Source organism: Pseudopodoces humilis, chromosome 17, assembly GCF_049639895.1.
Source record: "Pseudopodoces humilis isolate 2021_Gansu_Grassland_sample_001 chromosome 17, ASM4963989v1, whole genome shotgun sequence".
NCBI classification, from domain to species: domain Eukaryota; kingdom Metazoa; phylum Chordata; class Aves; order Passeriformes; family Paridae; genus Pseudopodoces; species Pseudopodoces humilis.
In genome coordinates this window covers 16,317,944-16,340,625 of record NC_142216.1, presented here as the reverse complement: position 1 = coordinate 16,340,625, position 22,682 = coordinate 16,317,944, and the positions used below count along the sequence as shown (strand labels likewise).

General features: G+C 41.4%; 1 protein-coding gene and 1 long non-coding RNA gene across 5 annotated transcripts in view; one reads left to right on the top strand and one right to left on the bottom strand.

The window, feature by feature from the left end:
• The window catches only part of KCNIP1 (potassium voltage-gated channel interacting protein 1), a 179,113-nt gene that overhangs the window by 72,190 nt on the left and 84,241 nt on the right, over positions 1–22,682 (bottom strand). The gene's annotated exons all lie outside the window — the stretch shown is intronic.
• Positions 1,547–3,717, top strand: LOC148182987 (uncharacterized). The gene is made up of 3 exons (XR_015774042.1): positions 1,547–1,635; positions 1,763–1,861; positions 2,572–3,717. It is a non-coding gene; the product is annotated as an uncharacterized LOC148182987 (long non-coding RNA).

Genomic DNA, 22,682 nt, shown 5'->3' with positions numbered 1-22,682 from the left:
AGGGCAAAAGTGGCTTTGTGTCCTTTTCCTTTTGTTGAGAGACTGAGGAGACAAGCACAGGCTCCCACTTTTCTGCCTGATGAGCCCATCAATCTAAGGGAGTCTGTCCCAGGTTTCTAGTGATTCAATACATTAATTCTATTCTCTACCCCTTAAAAAGGGAACAACTTCTACTGTCTTACAAAATGCAACTACTGTGGGACAAAATACAAACTTAAAATGCTCAAAAGGGAAAATCTCCATTCTGCAAGGCAGCACCTCCCTCCCCAGGCTCAGGACACTCAGTCACAGCGACAACAGAGGCAGCACAGCCAGGACAGCCCTCACATTCCTCGGGCTCTGCAAGGCAGGGTCACTCTTGAAGAAAGGACTTTTCCAGACCTTTCCCCTGTCCTCCCAACTCCTATTTTACTAGGGAATTTAGATAAAAATTTTGCTGGACTTACTTCATCCCAGCAGGGTTAATAGACATTGTAGAGCCATGACTACTACAGCATGGGCAAAACCCAAGTGTAGAAATGAGGTCTGGGGAAGGGGCCAATGAAGAAACACTCACAAGGTTTGACATTCTGTTTGTAAAGTTCTTTATTCTTCACTTGGTATTCTCTGAATGCTCAGCAGTGCACAGCACAGTTGTTCCCCCTAATTAAAAATCAAGTAAAAGTGGTACTCACCAGAAAAATGATGGTTTAATCAAAATAAAGCATTTCATAACTAAGACACAGCTGTAAGAGGCAATCACACAAACCTTCAGAGATCCCTGAAATCTGTGGTCAGTCCTTTTACAAAGGAAGCTCAATTTTGTAGTCCTTCAGCTGATTTTATTAGTCAGCTTGCACTTTCTTACACAAGACAATCTGTTCCACTCATGGAGGACTGCTACAAAGACAACATGAAGCTCATCTGCCCAGTCTGGATAGCTCACCTTTTTTCTAACATCACATAAGCAGCTAGTAAATACACAATAGTTGAAAGAGTTTTTTTCTCTTTTAAGAAAAGTTTTCTGCCTCAGCATGTTCAAGTAAATTATTCTGTAACACTCAGGGTTCAGGAAAAACACTCTCACAGTGGCATGATTAAAAGTCAACATGATAATAGTGCCCTGCAAGCTGTAGCACTAATTAGATTTCTTAATAGGATCAGGTTGAAAAGGTTTAGTTTGGATTTTGCTGAAGTAAAAAATAAATGAGAGACAAAATGAGAAAAGAAAAACTGATCCAGATATGTAGATATTAGATACAGGTACTGCTCCCAGTTTGCCTACTTACCTCATAAGCAACATCAGATAAGTCACTTTTTGTCCTCAAGCAGCTCAAACATCAATCCTGACAATCACTTATTCATGCAAAGTACTTCATTATCTTGAACTGATCTTCACACTGTACAGAACTACTGCTAAAACCTTCACTAAATGAGAATGGACTTCAGTTTGCCACAAGAAAGGCACAAAACCCCAGATGAGACAAGATGCTATAATTGCCAGCAGGTGTGAAGACATGAGTATAATTAAAAGCTTTCATCTGCTAAGTACCAGTCATATGATCCCAGCAGCTATAATGAAACTCTGGAGCCACACTTTGATCTCTTTTCTGACCCTTTACCTCATCAAGCTGATCTACACTTGAGTTTTTATGGGTAAAATTCCACACCTCCAGCTTCAAACTGATGGAACAGGAACTTGTAGTTTCTCTCTGCAGATCTCAGCTGTCAACTGCACATCTTGGACCTGCAGATCTGAAATTAGCTGCTTCTTTATTTTCAGATGCTGCAGTTCTTTATTACCTACTCGATCCTTCCGCAGCTCTTTGTTTTCTGCGTCATAAAGGAAAAACCAAGCAAGAACATTAGTCTGAGGACACAGGTACTGTACTTTTGCCATCAATGCATTGCTGTGAGCAGCCTTCCCAGACAGGGAACTGCATATTAAAGATTTGCTGAACCAGAATATGCTAGAAATGAGTAGGCTTATTTGAACAGAAGCCATGCTTTATTTCATGCATAACTGTATTATTGATTTTCCTGAGGTCTATGATTAATTTGAATGCTGAATTATTTGATAGCACTGAAATGAGAAAGCAGCTTGTTTGCTGCTTATGACAACAGATTAATTGGGATTTTGGAATGTTTGCATCCATTGCAGAGTAAGCTTTGATTTGCCTTCTAATCAAGTTTGTATAAAGCATACATTAAACAAAGAAAGTTGCATCTTTTGAGGGAACCGCTAAGAAAAAGCAGAAGTGAAAAATCTAGATATTAAAAGTCTTTCATTTATCCTTAGAGCAAGCACAAAGCACATCTGTGTTGCTTCTCCAGCCAGAGCTGCTACCTGCACTATCCCTGCTCTTATGTTTCCCCTGTGAGATTTCTATACCTGCCATCACCAAGCAATCTGGTATACTATATGTAAAAAAACAACCCATGTTTACAAAGTCATTAAAGCTAATACAGGACAGATTTTAAGACAAATGTCAGGTCACTGAAGTCAGTCCTTCCCACTCTGCACAGAGTATTGATGGGATTTTGGCATTTTCCTTCCCCTCTTTGCTCGCTGAAAACTGCTTTCCTTCACAGCTTCTCTGATACTACGTTGCTGCATCACAGGGTCTCTTGGTTCATTGCTGTAGGACCAGAAGCCATCAGTTCCCATGGTGTGACCGTCAACTAACACATAGCAGCAGCAAGCCAGGCCCTAAGCACACACATTCATCAGAGCCCTCAGGAACAGCAGTGTACAATGATCGAGAAATTGGTGTTGCAGAGGGAAGAATTTCTGCCAGGTGAAGACCACAAGCATGGGTCTTATTTGACATATGTTTGGCAATATGTAATGAGCATTGATGCATGCAGTGCATTTCCCAGCTCAACTACAATGCACACTAGAAAATTCTAGGTGCTACTTTCCCGCATCCTATATGTGCTCTGAGAGGTGCTCCAGATTACAAAAGTAAAAATGCTTAGTTTGGAATTGATCAAGCTGGCAGTTACCTGCTGTCATGGCCCATGAAGCTTCTCCCTTGATCCCCCTCAGTGGGACAGAGGAGAGAATTGGAAGCATAAAAGTGAAAAAACTCATTAATTGAGATAAAAAGTTTGATAACGCTGGTCAGGGGCAAATCATGCTTCCATTTGCATCAGTTGTCTTGGGGTTTCTTTTTCTTAATTTGCTTTTTGTTATAGTTTATATTTTTAAAGGGTTTCTGATAACACATATGGACCACAGTACACTCCGAGTTCTACTGTATGTATGTGAAAGCTGAATTATTTTGTTTTCTATTATACTTAAAAGGTATTAGACTTGTGAAAGTTACATTTTGTGACTTTCATTCATGATGGTCAGTTGAATTTTATCAGTCTCTCTCAGTGCTTCAAGGGAACCATTTTTGGTTATGTTCACATATAATTTACCAGAATTTAAATTCACTTCCCTAGGGCAAATGCTTTTCAGACTCAAGCAAACAGTAGTCCATCTATCTGCAGTTTCTGTGTCAATTGCACCTTGGCTAGAAATATGATATTATAGTCATCTCTGGACAAGAAGGAGCACCTGTCTTGGCACCCTCTGAGGAGCCAAGAAATAAGTTTGCCTGGTGATGACTTTGCTGCAGCATTTGCAATGCCATCTGCAGGAAAGCTTTCCTCAGCTCTGACCATCTAGGAGCCAAAACCTTGTATCACTCTGGAAAGGCATTTGGCCTAGCATATTCAAGGGTTATTACAATTGCAGCAAGGAAAACTCAAGAATAGATTATTTCCCCCTACACAGCTGGAGGGGAGGGTTCAGATGTCAACTGTCATTAAAATATTTATAAAATATAAGTTTGGTACAACTGTCTGAAATGAAAAAAAAAAAAAAATAAGACTTCTCTGCAGGACTAAACGTGATATATTTTAAAATGGAAGTTTGGGTGGATTTTTTATGTAAGTTCTCATCAAAGCCTTCATTCTCTAATACATTTCACTTTTCATTCATGCTGAGAAGTACTTATTTTCTAAACAGCCAGACTGTTGGGCTGAATATAACGCATACACTTTGCTTTTAACTGTTTCAGCACATTGCCAGAGGGATTTCCCCAATTCATAATAAGCAGCCATTTAAGCTGGAAAACAAAGTAAAAGTAAAAATCCAAGTCATTCCAGATTTACTGTTATTTTAATCCAAATGAATCAGTTCAGTTTGGACAGTGCCAATGAAGGCTCTCCTTTCTGTCTTTCAACTGCACTACCATGGCAGCTGTAGTTTAATCTGATAGGAAATGTAAGAAAGACAAAGTTTGGAGAATCTAGAGAGAGGGACCATGAAGGCTTTTGAGCAGAGACAGAAACAGAGCAAGGACAAGGACTTGCTCCAATCCTCTTATATAATACATAGCTAATCTTAGAAAAAACAAAGAATTAAAAAAAGAAAAGTTAAAGAAAATATTTTTACCATACAATTTTTCCCTAAGCAATGTTTACTTCCACAAGAGACAACCATGCAGCCAAGTTTATGACTCAGTTCATACTAATTTGCTCCCCCTGCCTTTATCTCCTGCTATATTCTTTGGAGACTAAATAAGTTAACCTCCCATACTGCACTCAGAGCAGGTTGCTAATATTTAGTCTGAAGTAATATCTTCAGTCCACCTGAATTTTGCCTGAAGTCATTCACTTCCAGAGCACTCTTGCTCTCTGCAAGCCTAATCCACCTGTAAAGCTTCACAAACTCCTTGGCAAGCAACTCAAAATTTTGCTAGACTAAAACAATTAGAAAGTCTATTTACAGCTAAATAAGCAATAAAGAAAAAGCAATTTACAAAACACCATTTCGGAAGCCCCCAACATACTTCAAAAACAAAAAAGTTTTGAAAGACACACATAGAAATCTTTAGGGTGAAGACAGTTGGAGAAACAGCCTACTAAATAAATGGTTTTACTTGAGAATAAATGAGACAAACATACCTGGAACAGCTCTACTGCACCTAAGTGCACCTGCACTCTATTCAGGGGTTCTGACCTGGCATCCAGCCCCTCGTGCTCCAGTGCTCAGCTCAGGCAGTCCCCCAGCAGCACCTCTCCTGACAAGGGACTGTGCTTCACACAAATGCATTTTTTCTAAGCAATAATGCTGCACAGTGAACGAATCCCAAAAGTAAGACTAACAGAATATTAGCAAACGTTTAACAAATATTTACTAGTATTCAGCAAAGGGATACATATGCCCCCAAAACACATCGAGATCTGCTGCAACTCAGGTGCTCATTAACCTGGAATACATCTACCAGGTTTAATGGAACCAGCTGTAACTTAACTCAAACAGGTGGGCTGAGTTATGGGAATGATTTCTCACTGATTCATTGCCCATTGACGAGCAGCTAGAGCTGGAGCTGAGCGGCGTTGGGGCTGCTGAGGGAGCGATGAGGAGCAGGAGCTGTCCATGACCCGAGGCTGCTGCCAGCCCCACCCGGCTCCCTCAAGGAGCTGCCCTGCCCTGCCCTGCCCCACCCCGCCCCAGGCATGCTGCCAGCCCTGCCCTGCCCTGCCCTGCCCCAGGGATGCTGCCAGCCCTGCCCTGCCCCGCCCCGCCCCGCCCCGCCCCAGGGATGCTGCCAGCCCTGCTCTGCCCCGCCCCGCCCTGCCCCAGGGATGCTGCCAGCCCCGCCCCGCCCCGCCCCGCCCCGCCCCACCCTGCCCCAGGGGAGCTGGCAGCCCTGCCCTGCCCCGCCCTGCCACAGGGATGCTGCCAGCCCCACCCGGCTCCCTCAAGGAGCTGCCCTGCCCTGCCCTGCCCTGCCCCAGGGATGCTGCCAGCCCTGCCCTGCCCCGCCCTGCCCCCCCCCCCCCCCCCCCACCCCGCCCCAGGGATGCTGCCAGCCCTGCCCTGCCCCGCCCTGCCCCAGGGATGCTGCCAGCCCTGCCCTGCCCCGCCCTGCCCCAGGGATGCTGCCAGCCCTGCCCTGCCCTGCTCCGCTGCCCCTCGGGCTGGGCTGGGCTGGGCTGGGCTGGTGCCACAGTCCTGGGAAAGGCTCTGCCTCTGAATCCAAGCCTTCAAGCAGCACACACAGAACAGAAAAATGTTACATAAGGAACTGCTGTCCCTTATCACAAACACAGTTATGTCTTTAAGTTCACCTGCTGTGCATGAACTGGGACAAAATGCTGACAGGCTAGGAAACCAATGCCTACATGAGCAGTTCTCACATTAAGGAGGTCCCCAGAAACCATCAAAAACTTAAAATGAACTGGTGCTGTCTGGTGTTGAAAGTTGGAGATGATTTTTTTCAGTTTTGTTTGTTGGCTTTGAGGGGAACTTTTTCCCCCTAATTGGGTGGTAGGTCAACCCCCTCCCCCACAAAATTTCATTTTTTAATGAAATAACTTCACTTTAAAAAGTACCAAAATCCATAAAATTTCTGAGAACTCCAGGGCTTCAGAAAACCAGGTTATTCCTTTTCAGGTCTAGCTATTAAGATGGATATTTTTTAAAAATAATTTTGTTTGAATTTTGCCACCAGCTATTTTAGGAGACATTTCATAGTCTGTCCTGACAGTTGATCAGTCCAAATCAATGTTAAACCTATCATTTTCACCAACAGTACATTCACTCCAAACAGGAGAGTGAGACTCTTTTGTATTTATTTACTCAAGCACAGTTCTTTTAAGGTGATACTTTGACTTGTGATACAGCACATGTGCCAGAGATTAACTGGAAACTCCTTTTAAATATTCAGTATTCTTGTGATTGTATCAATGATCAAAGACCCTGAGAAATTCTACTTATTAATTAATAAACCAGGCTTTTAACCACAAATATGGAACAACCAGAAATAGGGAGCTGTCATTCATGAAACATAAATCAGCATTTTCCATTTTCTCACCCAGCTAATTGCAAACAGTAATGAACCATAGACAAAAACTCAAAATTCAAAGCCAAAATGGCTCATTTAACCAATTGATAGTAATTGTGTAAGGAACATGATCTAAACTTCAATTTTCTGAGCAATTATTGTAACAGGGAAAGCATGAAAATAGGGAAGAAGAGAAAAGGAATTCAGGATACTTCTTCTATGGCAAACCTGCAAAGGGAAATTAAAAATCCAAGTCTCACCTATGATGATGTTGGTATTTACAGCAGATTATCCAAGCTGTGCGATTTTTTAACACATATCATTTACTCTTAATGGACATTTTTCCTTGAAGGAATGCTAATGTGTACCAAAGCAGAAGGCTGTAAGTTAACTACTGTTGTCATTTCTACTCAATTACTACCTACACAAGAACTGTCATGCAGTGAAGGAAGAGAAAGGGAAGTACCATCACTGATGGTGAATTTCCTGGCTTTTATCACTGTGTCAAAACATTATGGTTCTGTTTTCACAGGCTTTCATGTAAAACAGCTCAAATGGCAGCAAAATCCCAATGCAAAGCATTTTTTAGTATCAGTATAGTGATGGCAAGGAGCAGGATTAAGCACTGCTTAGTGAGCAGGTACTTAGAGGAAGTCCCTCCCTGATCAGGGGCCAGGCTCTCCACAGTACAGACCCCTCTGGAGGCTCTGGAAGATCTGCAACTCTCTGCAGGCAGCAGGAGGGTGCTGGAAAGGACATGTGGACCCATCCTGTAACACAGGCACTTCCCTCTAACAGGCAATCACTACCATGAAGCCTTTCCTGGAGTTCCTCTTCAACATTTGTGGACCAGGAACCCCACTGTTGGTCAAGAACACACAAACCCAAGTTTAAACTGCTTTCCTCTGCCTCAGGTTTCTAAACCCAAGTTATCCTTGGAATCCTCTTGCCAAAAGATATCCTTTGCTCTTTGGCCTTGTGACTATTACAACTGTCTCTACTATATGATGAACCCAACCAACAACGCTGAAAGAGACCTGGATCAGAGTACCTCTTGGGATGAGACACATTCTCCTGGGAAAGGGGAACCCACACTCAAATCTCACTTCAAAAAGAAGGATTTTTGCCCCCAAACCAGACTAGTGCTCCAACCTCTTGGATTAGGAGTTTCTTCCTCAGGCTCCCCAAATTTAGCTCATTTTCCTCAGCCCCTGCCAAGACTCAACTCTTACTATTCTGTGAACTACCTTAACTTCTAAAACGAGCTCAAATGAAATGCATTGTATATATGTCACTTCAATAATTTATTTTTTGGCTAAAAACTAGTTATTTAAAGGTGTCAAATTTATAAATTAGTTTGATCATTCTGCTGCATTAATATTTTAACTGAAAAGATCCAACACCAATTCCACACTTTAAACCTCAGCACAATACTTCCCTCTTGATCACAGCTCATGCCTGAAACACTTGAGACAAACAGACAGTGCAGGGGAGAAGACATCCTATTATGACAGCAGGTAATGACACATCAATGCATCATTTCAGCAGTAAGTCCACAGCTAACCAAAGGTGCTCCATTAAAGAGCAGCACCTCTCCAGCCGTGTGTGATCACACACTTCCAGATACAGACAGTCCTGTAGGGCGCTTGCAAAGCCCTCAGGTGGGAAGCCAGATCAGTACTTTCAATGACATTAGGGGACCACACACACCATACCTCTGTTGAGATAATGAGCGACACAGAGACCCCAGGCAGGTGCAAAGGAGTGCTCTTTATTTCCAAAGCCCCAGCCTTTTTAAGTAGTTAGCTGCTTATCAGTTTACATAGTTTTCAGGCACAACAAGCCCAAGTCAACCAACCCCAATACACCAGGATGTGGACCCCAATACACCAGGATGTGGACATGTGGCAGTCACGCGGCATGGCTCACACAGCTCTCTACCTCTATTCCAGCTGAGTCACTCTCCCGCAGTTCCCTTCTACTTGGGCTAAGTAACTGGTCGGAGCCATGATTTTACAAGGCCTTCCCTCTATAAAGCCTTATCTATGGGTCACAATTCCTCTGCTCACATGCAACCTTCACTCCACACAGGAGGCTCTGTTATTACCTGCACAACTTTGTGCGTGTTCTGTTTAGATTTATTTCCTGCAGAAAGCACTCCCAGCAGAACTTCACTGAGACACAGGATCACTTCTAAGCAACAGAGTTGTAACAGAGATATTTATATGCCTCATCAGCTCCTTCCCCTCAAGTCACACATGACTCTTTCCCTGGAAATGAAGCATGAAAGTGTGGGAAACTTCACAGCTTGATGATTGCATTTCCTGCCAGCCAAAATACTAGGACTGTGTGAATACACTAATCTTATTTACAAATCAGGCTTTTAGAAAACTTGGATCCAAAAGGAGGCATCTGTGTATTTTCTGTGCTACTAGTCACGACAGGTTGCCTGAAATGGCTTGTTTCTTTAGCTAATGGGCAACAGTAATTCATGAAAATGATTTATTAGATACTTGTATCTAAAAAAAGTACATAAATTTATAAATTACAGCTTTTTCTGCTTCTGAAATATTCAAGGAGTGTCTCTGGGTTAAACTAGAAAACAGTTACCCAACTCTGTGGGCGTGGAAAGCAGAAGAGGGGAGCTGCAGCGCTGTACAGTTCCCAGGCTGGGTGATGGAGCATGGCCATTTCTCTTTCAAATGTCAGGATGAGCCTATCCATCCCCAGTTAAAAGGCAGTGATAACAGAGGTGTGTAACTGATGTGTTCCCCACAGGTCTTACAGGCAGCATTGTAATTTCCACAGTACCTGCTGTAGCAGCAAAGAAAACCAGACCATACAAACCAAAAAAAAAAAAAAAAAAATTCAGCCAAATGGCTCAAGCTTTGTATTAAATGAAGCTAAGGAGCAACCTTCCAATCAATTCATGGTGCTTATAGCAAGCACTACAAAATCCTTGGAGTACTCTATACAGATATTGAACCCAGGACAATGTGAGTTAAGGTTTAGTTATCATCTCATTAAAATACACAGAACTGACATGGATGAATTTCCCAGCTTTTATGTTTATGCTACACAAATTTTACATGACTAAACAAATACCAAATCTAAAATCCAAATTTTCTAACTATATTCCACTCACTTCGGACCAGATTTTGTCATAATACTGCATGTACTACAGATCTTGGCCAGATGAGTAGCTGGAATCAATTTTATAGTAAGAACCACCTTTTTCTTTGAAGTAATTCTTGGACTAATAAGTATTTTACTTATTATTAGAAGGGATGACAGGCACCACTGCTTGTAGCAAATTGTCATTAACACCAACAGATGCTTTATTCCCATTATCTAGGATTATGTAAGATGAATGTCTCTGGGTGAAAGCGAGGTTTTCACTGGGAAAACAGTAAAATGTACATTTTAGCTGAGTGGGTCCCTGTAAAAACAGGTCTATGATGGCAGTATATACTTCTCCAAATTTAGACTTGTCTCAGGGATAAAGAATAACTGAATAACATTGTCTGTACCTTTTATTTTTTTAAAGCAAAATTGCACATTTTTTTGTAAGTAAACATTACTAGAAGAGAAAACATTTTCATTTGGAACTTGATAATGAGAGAAAGCCTGATAGCTTGTCAGATAGAATGCCAGCCTGGTCTCATGTGTATTTAGCTTATAAGTCAGCGTGAGGCTTTTCCCTACAAACTGGATCCCATCACCTCAATAGCTCTCAGCCCTCACACCCCTTCTCAAGCTAAAGGTTTGGGGATTCTGTTCACATGGAAACACAGACTGATCACATGGAAATTATTCCTATCCAATGAATATCCCCCACTTTTCAAACACAACTTTTGGCTGTATGCTAAGGCATGTTTTGAAATGTACCTTGCTTTTGAAGAAACTAGGCAAACTATTGATTATTAATTTTGAGAATTAATTTGGAGCAACTGAAACTGAATTTTGCTTCCAGCATTGTATCATGAGTTTAACATTATTTCATGTGATGTTTATGATGAACACCAACATACAAAAGCCTTTATACTATGTTTGAAGTAAAGAAAGCCTGGTGTGTTTAAGATCAGCAAAGAAGAGGAGAAAGAGTTTTGCTTTGCTTGTGTGCACAACTTCTGGTCTCCCTTTTAAGCTGTCTTTATCTCAATCCAGTTTTCCAGCTTTTACTCTTCTGATTCTCTCCCTGATTCTCCTGGTAGAGGAGTAAGAGAGAGGCTGTATGGTCTTGGCTGCTGGCAGGGGTTAAACCATGACACAGCTGAAATGCAAAGCTTTTGAGTTAGGGGTAAATCTAAACACTTTGGCTTGAGTAAAGAACCTTAGCACTCTGCATAACTAAAGAAACAAAGTGAAGATAACCATTATGTTTGCTACAACACATTGCTGGAATCAAACCTGCTTTATCTTATTAACAAACAATACATGGTGCAGGGTCTGGAAAGAACCTCCCAGAGAGAATAATAATTCACAGCTGTTGGGGATTTTTTTTAACCTTTTTAACCTTTTTTTTTAAGACCATTTTTCTTTCTGAGAAACTGAGGTTTCCTGCTCCTGCCTCTGTGCTATCACTGTAACAGTCATCAGGCACCAAGAAGAAAAGTCTGACTGCAGCTGTACCCCCCAGAACAGTGGGCACACAGCAGGCTTGCAGCCAGGGCACAGTGGCCTGTAGTTTGCATTTGCCAGCTGGGGTGCTGGCTCCGTGCTTGGCTATTCCTCCCACCTCTCTTTTCTATTTCCACTGCCTTTGTCCTGGTTTATAGAGGAGGGTGCTGTCACATCACTTCACTTTTACTGAGAGGTTGCTTTCTAATTTGCATGCATGTGTATTTGCTCAAGGGCATGGCGTGCAGTTCAAAGCTATTTTCTCACTTTCAAAGTAGTCCTTGTGAGTAAGTTGTCCCAAGTCTGATGTGCAGCAGGCTTGTACTTTTGTTCTTGATTGAGTACTGCTGTGCTATATTCTTTTTAAAACTCCAGCTATTTTGGGAGAGGCACATAATTTAATATGTTCAATAGTTTTCTTGTCAGGCATTCATGTACAACTTCCTTCATCTTGCACTCAGATGTTTGATATTCCACATAATTGGATTTTCTGCATTTGTGTTTACTTTTACAACCTACAGTAAATGCTGCCTTTTTAGCCAAGGACTGTTAAAGTTTTTGCTGAAGCCTAAAGTAGCCTATCCTTTAGCTTTTCTGAGGCTTGCAATGTCAGTTTTCCAGCAATTCAGAGAACTTTTCAGAAGGGTAACTAATGTACAAACTACCAAAGACAATAGTCTGAACGCTGCATTAAGAAAAAGCTCTTCCCACTCAACAGCAGCTGTGGGCATGCACTGTGACCATTACCTGCTCTTTGGTCAGATGTACAGCAATTCACTTTATTATCATCACTGAGCCAAATATCCACGCAGAGACAAGGAAGAAAAGCTTTTCTCTCTGAGATTGCTCTGAAGTCCATTCATAGGCAGAAGTGACTACCATTGAAAACAAAATGAGAAACCTGAAGATACAGTGCAGGAGAAATCTTCAAAACCTTCTGCAGGGCCAGCACCTATGTCCTCTGGAAGTTGAACCAGGAAAGTGATCTAGGACTGCAGAAAACAAGCTCTGTGGAGAGGAGAGTTGTAGGACATCTGAAGATGAGTCTGTCAGGAAAATTAATCCACAAACACCAGAGGTTTATGTCCAAAAAGGAGACAGAGGAGTCCTTTTACTTTATTTGAATAAAGGGAGAGGCCATGGGGCATTCCCCTGGGGTCTCTCAAATTTTTGGAGGGCGCAGCCTCCTTTTTATCCTAATTCCTGGCCACTTGTCCCTTCTCTCTTTCCCCATAGGCTGAGGTACTTGACAGGTACAGACTTCCCGGAACTCAAAAAATTGCTTTTAAAATCAAGAAGCAAAAGTGCAAACAGCTGCAGAGAGTGCTACTGAAACCTTAAAAAGGTGGAAGGTAGCATAAATGCTCCAGTGCAGCCAGCTGATTCCCAGTGTGTCCACGCAGGATGCATGCGGTAGGGCCTGGGTGGCTTGTTCTGAACAGGACTGAGCACAGGTTTTTCCCAAACATCTTTGCAGGGAAAAGCAAAAGTTAGAAATGTGAAGAACCCCACTGTTCTTCAAACCCTCTGGTCTGCAGGGAGTCTCAACATAGGATCCTCAAGTTTTATAAACAGAAAATTTGAGGAAAACAAATGTTGGACAGTAGGTAAGGGACAGAGGATGGTGAGCAGATGGCCAGCAATAGCCAGTGCTCCTCCTCACAAGGAGAAAAAAGATAGCACATTGTCCTGCTAGGAAACAGACTTAGGTCAGCTGGAAGCAAGTGACACATTCACATTCTTTGGAGAAAAACCCAGAGAAAGCAATTACTGGAGCTATTTTTACTTACAAAGGTGAAACCGTCTTAGGCTGTGGTAAAGGAAGCAGCTAATTGTTCACATGGCTGGGAGATTTGGGTCTTCTCCATTCCAGAACTGGATAATGATTTGCTTTTATCATCCTAGTATCTTCTCAAGTAATACTAGACTGATAGAGCAGCTCATGTGCTGTCCCAGACGAGATGCCCTTTGAGTTGCAATTTGTCCCCCTCTGGCAAAGGAATTGCTCAGCCTGCTTTGTGCATGACCATTGGTCACACACAGGGACACCCTTGAGGATTGGCCATGGAAAAACAGGAATGCAGAAGGAGCCCCCTGGTCATACCTTCTCTTTGGTCCACTGAAGCTTGACCTGCCTGTTCCCAAGGCTTTCTTTAACCTGTTGAGATGCTATAGAAGTGCTTTTTATTCAGACTATTTTACTCCTGGAAGCTCCCTTTCTTTTTCTGATGTAGGAAGATACCAACTGAAGTGGAATCCTCGAGGTCTTCCTCCTGTGTTCTTTTCTGGGCTGCCTCTTCATCCTATGCTTTTTGATTCATGCAAGGCAACGATCTTCCACCCTCAAAAGACAACTCAGATTCTCCTATGGTGAATAACACTGACCTCTAACAGAACCACAGTATGTCACCACTGATGTACAAGAACATTATTTTCCTACTTTTAAAATTAAATTAAATTAATTAAATTAAAATTAAATTTTAAATTAAATTCAGAGTGTATAAACCAACTATTACAAAATAGTGACTGTATGTGAGATGGTATGTGCTCACAGAATTGAAAAATGTGCTATAGAAAGCACAATATTTTGAACTATATGATAAATGAAAATTAAGATGCATCACATTTTTATGGAGTACCTCTTCTTTTTCCCCTCTAAAATATGCATATTGTACAGTAGAATTTTCACAAGAATGAACTAGGGGAAAAACCCACCCTTCAGAGCATGTCACAGTTAGGTCATCTCAATATTGTTGGGATGTTTATTGAATTCATATTTTTCTACCATTTTTCAAATGACAAAATAGAAGAAATTCTTTAAGAAAAGTAACAATTCAGAGGTTGGGACAAAAGCCAAAAAAGACAGTTTTGACAATTGATAAAATCCTTTGAATCCAAGACAACTGAACTAGGAAGCAATTTTAAGCACAGAAGCATTCCAGTTAGGACAAAAGTGGGTCAGGTGTTTAATGGAAAACCACAGATTAAAGCAAAAAGTTTTTTTCCACTTCACAGTACAGCAAACTTGGATTAAATAACAAGCCTAAAGCTAGATGGTTTTGAGGTACAAAAATAAAATTGACATTCTGTCAATATGGATTTAGGATTAGTTAGTAAGTAGAGTCCAGGGAGTGCCCCAGAGAGGTTATGTCCACCACAGTGGGCTCTGTGGTAATCATGGGCTCACAGAAGGTCCCCAAACCTTTCAAAAAGATCTGAGATGATGAAACTGTAAATAGAGTGACTCTGCTACTGGGTTGCAGTGTCTTGCATCCAATTCCACCGCAGGAATTTTCATTAACACCATTTGTGTGTGGGGGTACCACCCTGCCAGGGCCCACGCACCATGGCTGACATGAGAACAGCAGCTCCATCCACCAACACAGCAGCACTCAGGGCTCACCCTTGTTTCTGCTGATACAATTTCCCTGGGGACATGGTGTGATAGATTACCATTTAAGAAAACAAAGAGAAACAGCTAAAGAAGTTAAAATTGCTGGAAGCTGGTAAGAGTTTTTCTCCTGGCCAACAACTGGCCATTTCTAAGAATTGACAGCAGTTTTAACCATTGAAAAGTGAGATCAACCTGTGAACACCATCTTAAGACCTAAGCCTGGGAATTTCTTTGTCTCTTTGTTTTCTGGCTGTGAAAGGTAACAGAGCTCCAGCTGGCCTCCCGTCCCCTGCCCAGCCCATGCAGCCCGGGCAGGGGCTGGGCTGGGCCTGCTGCGGCTCCCGGCCGGGAGATGGGGCCTGCGGGGCTTGCCCCGGGCTCTGGCCGGGCCAGGCCGGTCCCTGGCTCGGCTGCAGTTTTTGCTGGGACTGAATTCACCACAGACTGCCGAGGAAAGAAAGGAAAAAAGCTCTGGACCTGCGGCAGGCTGAGACAGTGACCACACTCTCCAGAGAAGCCATGAAGAATCTTCCATCACAGACAGCTCCAGCTGCTGCTCCAACAGAGATCACAGAACCATCTACAAAACCTGGGCAAGATTTTAACCTTTTCATTACCCAGATGAGACTTGCAGATTAATCTTTTTTTCCAGAGAAAGAAAAAGAGAGTAATCAACACATAAAGAGACTTTATAAACTATTAGAGACAGTAAAAAAAAGAATTAAGCTTCAGAAGAAGGAGAGAATAAAGAGATGCTTAAAAAAGCTGAAATATTTTTCTGTTAAAGCTATAGAGATGGACAACAGTGTCCTGAAAAAACTCCTTTAATTCATGACAGAGGATATTGGGAGGAATAGAGTAGGTCAAAGTGTGGATTTTGAGCAAAAAGTAAAGTGGTTGTGATACAGTGAGGTGCTGGAACAGAAAGAGACAAGTAATAGTTGAAGATCTGTAGCTTTGTAGAGGCAAAGAGAAAACTTCTGTTTCCAGAGATGCTCACAGAGACGGACGAAGAGAACTTTTGCCTTTGAATAACTCATCCTTAAAAATGACATCCCCAGACTCATTGACCCATAACACACCTCAGAGTGATGTGAAATGGGAGAAGAAAATCTGATGACAGGTTTTCGGGCAGCTGGCATCAGAGAAATAGAAAGCTATGAAGAAAATTAGTTTTCTTGTGAGAAACTCCATAAATTAGCAGAAGAAGACTTCTGTTTCTCTACAAAGACTGATGAAAAGACTCCAGCAAGAATTAAGACTGTTTTAAACACCAAAGTTTTTTGTTTCTATGTTGTCATGTGAACAAGAAAATGGTTGGGTAGCGGGGGAGAAAAGGGTTTCCCGGAAGTTTTATTCTGGTTTTCTTATTCTTATAGTTTTTGTTAATAAACTTTCTTTATTCCTTTTAAGTTTTAAGCCTGTTTTTCTCTTGCTCTAATCCATATCTCACAGCAAAAAATAAGTAAGTTTTCTAGTAATTTTTTAGTTGCTGCTTTAAAACCACGACACATGGACACTACCAGTTCCTGCCTGAGAAAAGAAGCCTCATAATGTTGTGGAGCCACTTTGATCCACCCTGATTAAGTGGATGGCAGGGGGCTTGGAACTGGATGATCTTTAAGGTCCCTTCTAATTCAAACCATTCTGCAATTCTATGATTCTACAATTAGGGTATACTCCTCCCCACCTGAAAGAGCAGGTACATTTTTCTGCCCTAACCTGCTTTCCTGCCTTTTTCATCTTGACAGCCTATTAGGAATTATATACTAAGACAGAATCTTTGTCACTTCCCACATCTGAAGAAACCGTGTGTGCCTGAGTGCACTGAATGCAAGGAAAGTGCAGCCCTATATTCACCTGGAAAGCATCAAGCACTTTCAGTGGAAAGATTTTTCAAGCATAGGTGATAAGCAGAGATGTAAAATATCAGCTGGTATTACAAACTAAGAGTCATGTAAGATTAGCAGAAAAAAATTAGGATCCTGATACTGCATTACACCCACCAAGTCTCCTGTGATGATTTCATCCACCTTCTGAGGAGTGAATTAGATGATCACTATGATGAGCCTGTCAGCAGTGGCAGAACAAAGACAGAAGTTTATTACATGCACAGCCATATATAATAGCACACACTGCTAGCAGATTCTTACAGGTTACAGCCTGCTGATTTAGAACCTTTCCATGTAAAAGTTCCAAGTATTTTATGGTCAAGGTTAAGCTTGGAGGAAAATGGATCTAGCCATTACTTTTAACTCCATTTTACTTGTGCATAAATTGAGTATGTAGAGAAAAAGACATTCCATCTGTCTAAGCACCATCTTGAAGAAGAGGAAAACCTCTTGCACTCTCCTGTTACCATTAGAATGTAGAAAGCCATGCCAGATGGTAGAAAACAAGTTTATTTTGTTCAGAAGGTCCCTGTCCTTTGGTTGTTCTGTGCTCACAAAAGTGGGACAGTCCTTGTGGCTCACATGAGGACACAGAAGTAACTAGTAGGCCAGAGCTCGTTTGTAGGTATAAATACTTTCTATTGAGTTCATCAGCCACTCAAAAAAGCCAAGAAAGTGCAAGAATGTAAAAATTCCAAAGCTGGAACAGGAAACTGAATACTTGCTCATCCGCAGTCCACATTGAAGCAGACACCCCCAAAATATGCTCACCAATGACAGCTGAAACTGCTCAGTAGCAGATTAATTGCGATAACTTGGTACAGCCCAAAGCAGAAGTGCTGGCCACAAGCTGGAGGTTCTCCTGCAGGCACATTGTGGGGTGTGTTGTGGGCACACGTCAGTGTGCACCAAGTACCAACACCTGTGAGCAGAAACATAGCACCCAGCCAGGCTGTGACTGCTGTGGGAACACAGAGAAAATATTACAGTTCTGATAATGACTTCCTTTCAGAGAGCAAGCATGTGACAGCCAGTCAGCTCTGTCACCTCCTTGAAGACAGCAAGTGTCTCTCAGCTTGCAAAGGTAAATGCATACACAGAGCTCCTATAAGAGTCCTTTATACTCAAGGACAGCTGTCTTAGCTCATTCCAGGGCATTGGCATGATCAATTTTTTTTTAAAGATAAAAAGCAGTCACAAAAGGCCAGAAAGAGGAGAAGCAAAGGGAGAAACCTGAGTGTGGGCACCAAAAAACACAAACTCAAGCCTTTCAATCTGTTCTGGGACCATGTATTTCTAGTAGCGCTCTTGTGTTTTGCTGTGTAGAAGTGGCACTGCAGTCAGAGAACCCCTGCTCGTGCTGACATGCTCTGCCCCATTGGCCACACCACCATGGTGGTGCCATTGCCGTGCTCCAAGAGCTCTGCCACTGATGTGCTGCCACACAGCCAAGCCACAGCAAAGAAAGCTATTGGAAGAGAGCCAGAGCTGAGACTTAACAAGGCACACACTTCAAGAAAATAAAGGAGGAAAAGGAGATAAGGTATTTGAGGAACAGAGAGTTAAATTTCAAGATTACATGGTAGCAGCTCTCAAAAAGATGGGAATTAATATACAGGTATTCCTGTATTAAACCAAACTAAGACTATGAGGTGCATATGAAAATTTGAATTGTAGTTGTCAAGAGTATGTCTCATCATTCTTTTCTTTTGTGAGGAACTTCACTCTTTCCCTTTATCCCACACCTTATGTACCACAGGCTGAAGCTGAAAGACAGCAGTTTTCCCTAAGAACATCTAGTGTTGAATATTTTTCTCTACTGTATTTTAGTAGAAGTGGAGGAGATAAGAAATGGATACACAGAGCCCTTATACGAGTCCTTTATACTCAAGGACAAGGATTTTTTTGTGAATATTTGTATGTTTTTCAAAACCAGTCTTGGATGGGAACAAAAGCACAATTAGGAAAATTCTGATGTCCTCCGCTCTGCTCAGTTGCTGACAGATGGCTTGATCTAATGTTTTGTAAAGAAGATTGTAAGTTTGAGTGCTCTATCTGACATTCAGACAGAGGTCTTTTCTCAGCAGCACAAAGACTCAGCTGGTTCACCTGTCCAGGTGCCCACAAATGTTAGAGTAAGAGCAAGAGGCCAGCAAGAGTCAAGGACTCGAACTCCAGCACCAGCATCTCCTTTAAATGACTGCGATCTTCCAGAGAGCATATTTATTAATGGCTGGTCACAACTAGCTGGAAGGGTGCAGAATTTCAAAAAGTTTTGCCTGTTTCTGTCCATGTTGGTTTGAGTCCTCTTCCTCTGCTTAAAAATGTATAGATTTTGTATTCTATATTTGTAAGTCACTTTGAAAGTCTCTCTGTAGAAAGCACTGATGAGTTTGAATGATAATCACAATGGTTTCAACATACAGTTTGTTAGCAGTGTACTTTGTAGGCTGTTCCTTGCATACAAAGTCCACAACAGCCTGGGGAAACTGAAAGCACAGCTAGGAGTTATCTGGGGCCAAGGCAAGGTCCAGCTGTTCCAGCTGTTGCACTATGCACTATGGAGCTAGCACTCCATATGCTGTGCTTGAGGTTCAGCACACACCTTTGTAAAGCCTCATGTTTAACTTGGTACCTGTTTTCTCCTTGCTCGATGAAGTCTGGCAACAGACATTTGTTTCTTCTTAGGATAACACACACTTGTGGAGTTTACATTGTACTGACAGCGTAGATTCCTATGGAGCATCATGCTCTGTAAATCCTACAGCATTATGCAATTCTATTAAAATAATGGAAGTTAAAAGTAGGTCAGCTTGTTTTCTCACTAGAATATTAAATACAATTTCTTTATATAACAGCCAATATGTGAGTGTTAAGAACTAACCTATTGTAACAGTCAATAGTCTCTGCTGGAAATTATTGAGAGACATTCATGTCACCATTACAGCAAAGCAAGCAGCAGATCTCACAAGGACCAGAGCTTCACAAAGGATGTGTATGCTGTGTGTTCTTACAAAGGGTGCAGAAGCAGCTGTAACGAAGTCATAATTGTGTACAGGTTCAAACTACCGAGTCTGAATGACATCTTCATCTGAAGTTCCAACGTATTAATGTGAAGTTAACCTCACCTCTTTTTCAGCACAATTTACAGTACTTTAATGTAAATTTCATCAGAAATACAACTAGACATTATGACAATTTGCTCTGAATCATTCAAATATTCCTAAACTTTCCCTCTCCTTAGGAGTCAGCAATGTGCCACTCCCCTCTCATGATGTGAGTACAGCTCACAGGTACACTGGAGACTGGGCACTGGAAGGAGCAGCTACCAAACCCATGAACCACCCCCTCTCCTAAAGCTTTCTTCTTCAATACTCTATTCTTTTTAAACCAAGTTGTTAAATAGAATCTGCCCTTAGATACATTCAGGCAGACAATAAAAGGATTCCAAAAATCTAGGTGCCTGGATGGACCAATTCATCACGGACTTTGCTAGAGCTGGAGACAAAAAATTACCTGTACATCAGGTACCATCTAACACCTCTCTGTTATAGGAGCACACAGACATCTGAAGACTCACAAAAGCCCAAATAAATAGATTTTTCTATTGTCACTCTGTCTTGTTTGCACAATTTGATCATTTCAATAGCCCTGGCAAGGTCAGAGCTGGTAGGTAAAGAACTTGCTATGTAATCTGCATTACTGCCCCAGCTTCAAAATGCTTTGCATCAGTCATTGCCAGGTACCTCTTCATTCATGCAAACATAAAAGTTAGGAAAAATGCTCAAAACAGCAGGAAGTAGGAAAAGCAAACACATGCATGAGAACTAAAATAAAGCACACAATCAATGAACCAAACTTTTTCCCTCCATTTATAGTACTTGCTGCTAATCTTCAAGATTCTTCAAACCTTGTACCAAATGTTGTCAGGTAATTAATATGAGGCTAGCAAGCTCACCTCTTCCAGGTTGTCATGAGCTCTGAAGCAGAAAGGAATAATTGCTATCTGTGGTAGCTGAAGGTTATTTTAACAACTGTGTATTTCTTGTTTACCATGAAAAATGACTCTCAAGTTTCTAAAAAAAGCAGCTGTTCAATATTCAGGAATATTCAGGCACACTGTAAATCCGCTCTCCCTTTTAAACTACGAGACTGTCTGCACAGACATGCTTTGATTTATAGAGCTCACTGTCTAAAATTCATCCCTTCTGCTTACATTTAATATTTACATGTTTCTACATGAATTACATTGTTTTTAAAAACAGAGAGGTAACAAGAATTAAGATAGCTTTAGCAGTCAGGTCTTTCAACCTATATTCTACAAAGCATATTTACATTTCAATCAGCAATGTTTTCCTAAAACATAGATGAGAATAGAGAGTAAGACCAAGCAGATCTATTAAAGACAAATATTCTGAAAGAGAGCTAAATTGATTATGACAGAAACATTCACCCAAATAAGTTCAGTAAGGTTTTTGGATTTTCTGTTAATAATAGCCAATAGCTAAAAAACAAGCCATGACATTTGTAGAAATTAGAACAAATTGAGAGGATGTAATGATAAACTCACTAAAATGTAAACCTTTTATTCAGAGCTTTGAGATGTGAGCTGCAGTTTAGTAAAGCACACAAATCTGTATTGAAGTTCTTGAAACAATCTTAAACAAAGAATGGTTTAAAATTATGTCACATTTATTTTCGGAGTTGCAATGAGTGCTGCAATATTATATAGGCATTTAAATACACTTCATTTGCCTAAAGAAAGCATATAATGTTATTGCAGCTACCTTTCATCTACCTTTCAGCTCCCCAGATACTCAAACACTGCACATGCACATAGAGATTAAAGTAAAAGCCTCTGCAGCAACTGGCTTTCAGAATAAAATGTTTTCTATTTCTTAATATCCTACCTTCAAAGTTGTCTTCTAGGAGACCCATATGCTCAAGTGCCTTCACAAATCCAACTATTATCACCAGTACAACAATCATTTCAAGTCCCTCCAAGTTCATTTTGAAAAATTATTTACATAAAAGCATCTTTTCTTAGGGAGAATCCTGACTTCAGAGTTCGACTTTAATTAAAAAGCTCTCCTAGTCCAAGACATGCCACACAACCAGATAAATACAATGCTAAGAAGCCCAGAATATTCGCACCATAAAACATTTCCACTGACAGCCAGATGAACACAGGAATGTAGGGAGTCAAATCTTACCATGTCTGCATCACTTGCCTGCATGGATACAGATGTTTCAGTCTCTAAGGCAACAGAATATACAGTAACCACTTTGTTTAGCATTTCCTCTCTGTCACAGCCAAAATCCACCAGATCTGTTTGATACCTAGTAAAATTTTTCACACTGAGTTACAGCTTTAGAGGGATCTTATACTTAAACAGCACAGAGGAAAAAAGTCCAAATACTTTCTCTGCCTGATACTGAAGTTCAGAAAACTCAAAGCAATATAATTTCATTTAAAAGATGCCCTATTTCTGTATTTTTCTATTGACTGGAATACAGTTACAAAAGGTTAGCTATTTGTTCAAGTAGCTTGTTTTCCCAGACTGGAACACATTTACAGGAACCTAGTAAAATATGAAATATTATAAGAAGCAGCTTGTTAGAGGGAAATCAGTTTAAGACTGAGGGGTCTATGGGAAGCAAAAGCCTTTCCCTGCTGCTGCACAGCCCTGGTGGCTCGTGCAGATGTTAAACACCTGCCCTAGGTGCAGCTGCTGCTCCCACGGCTGTCCCAGGTGAGGAAAGCCAACAAACCGCACCAGGGACACAAAGTGCCCCTGGCCAGCACTGCCTGCAGCTGACTCCCCTGGCTCAGGAGGTACTTCCACCAGCACACAGAAACACTGGCATTGCTTCCAAGTCCTTGCACACGAAAGTTTGGAACAGATTCTCTGAAGGACCTTATTCAGAGTCACCTAATACCCATTAGCAAGC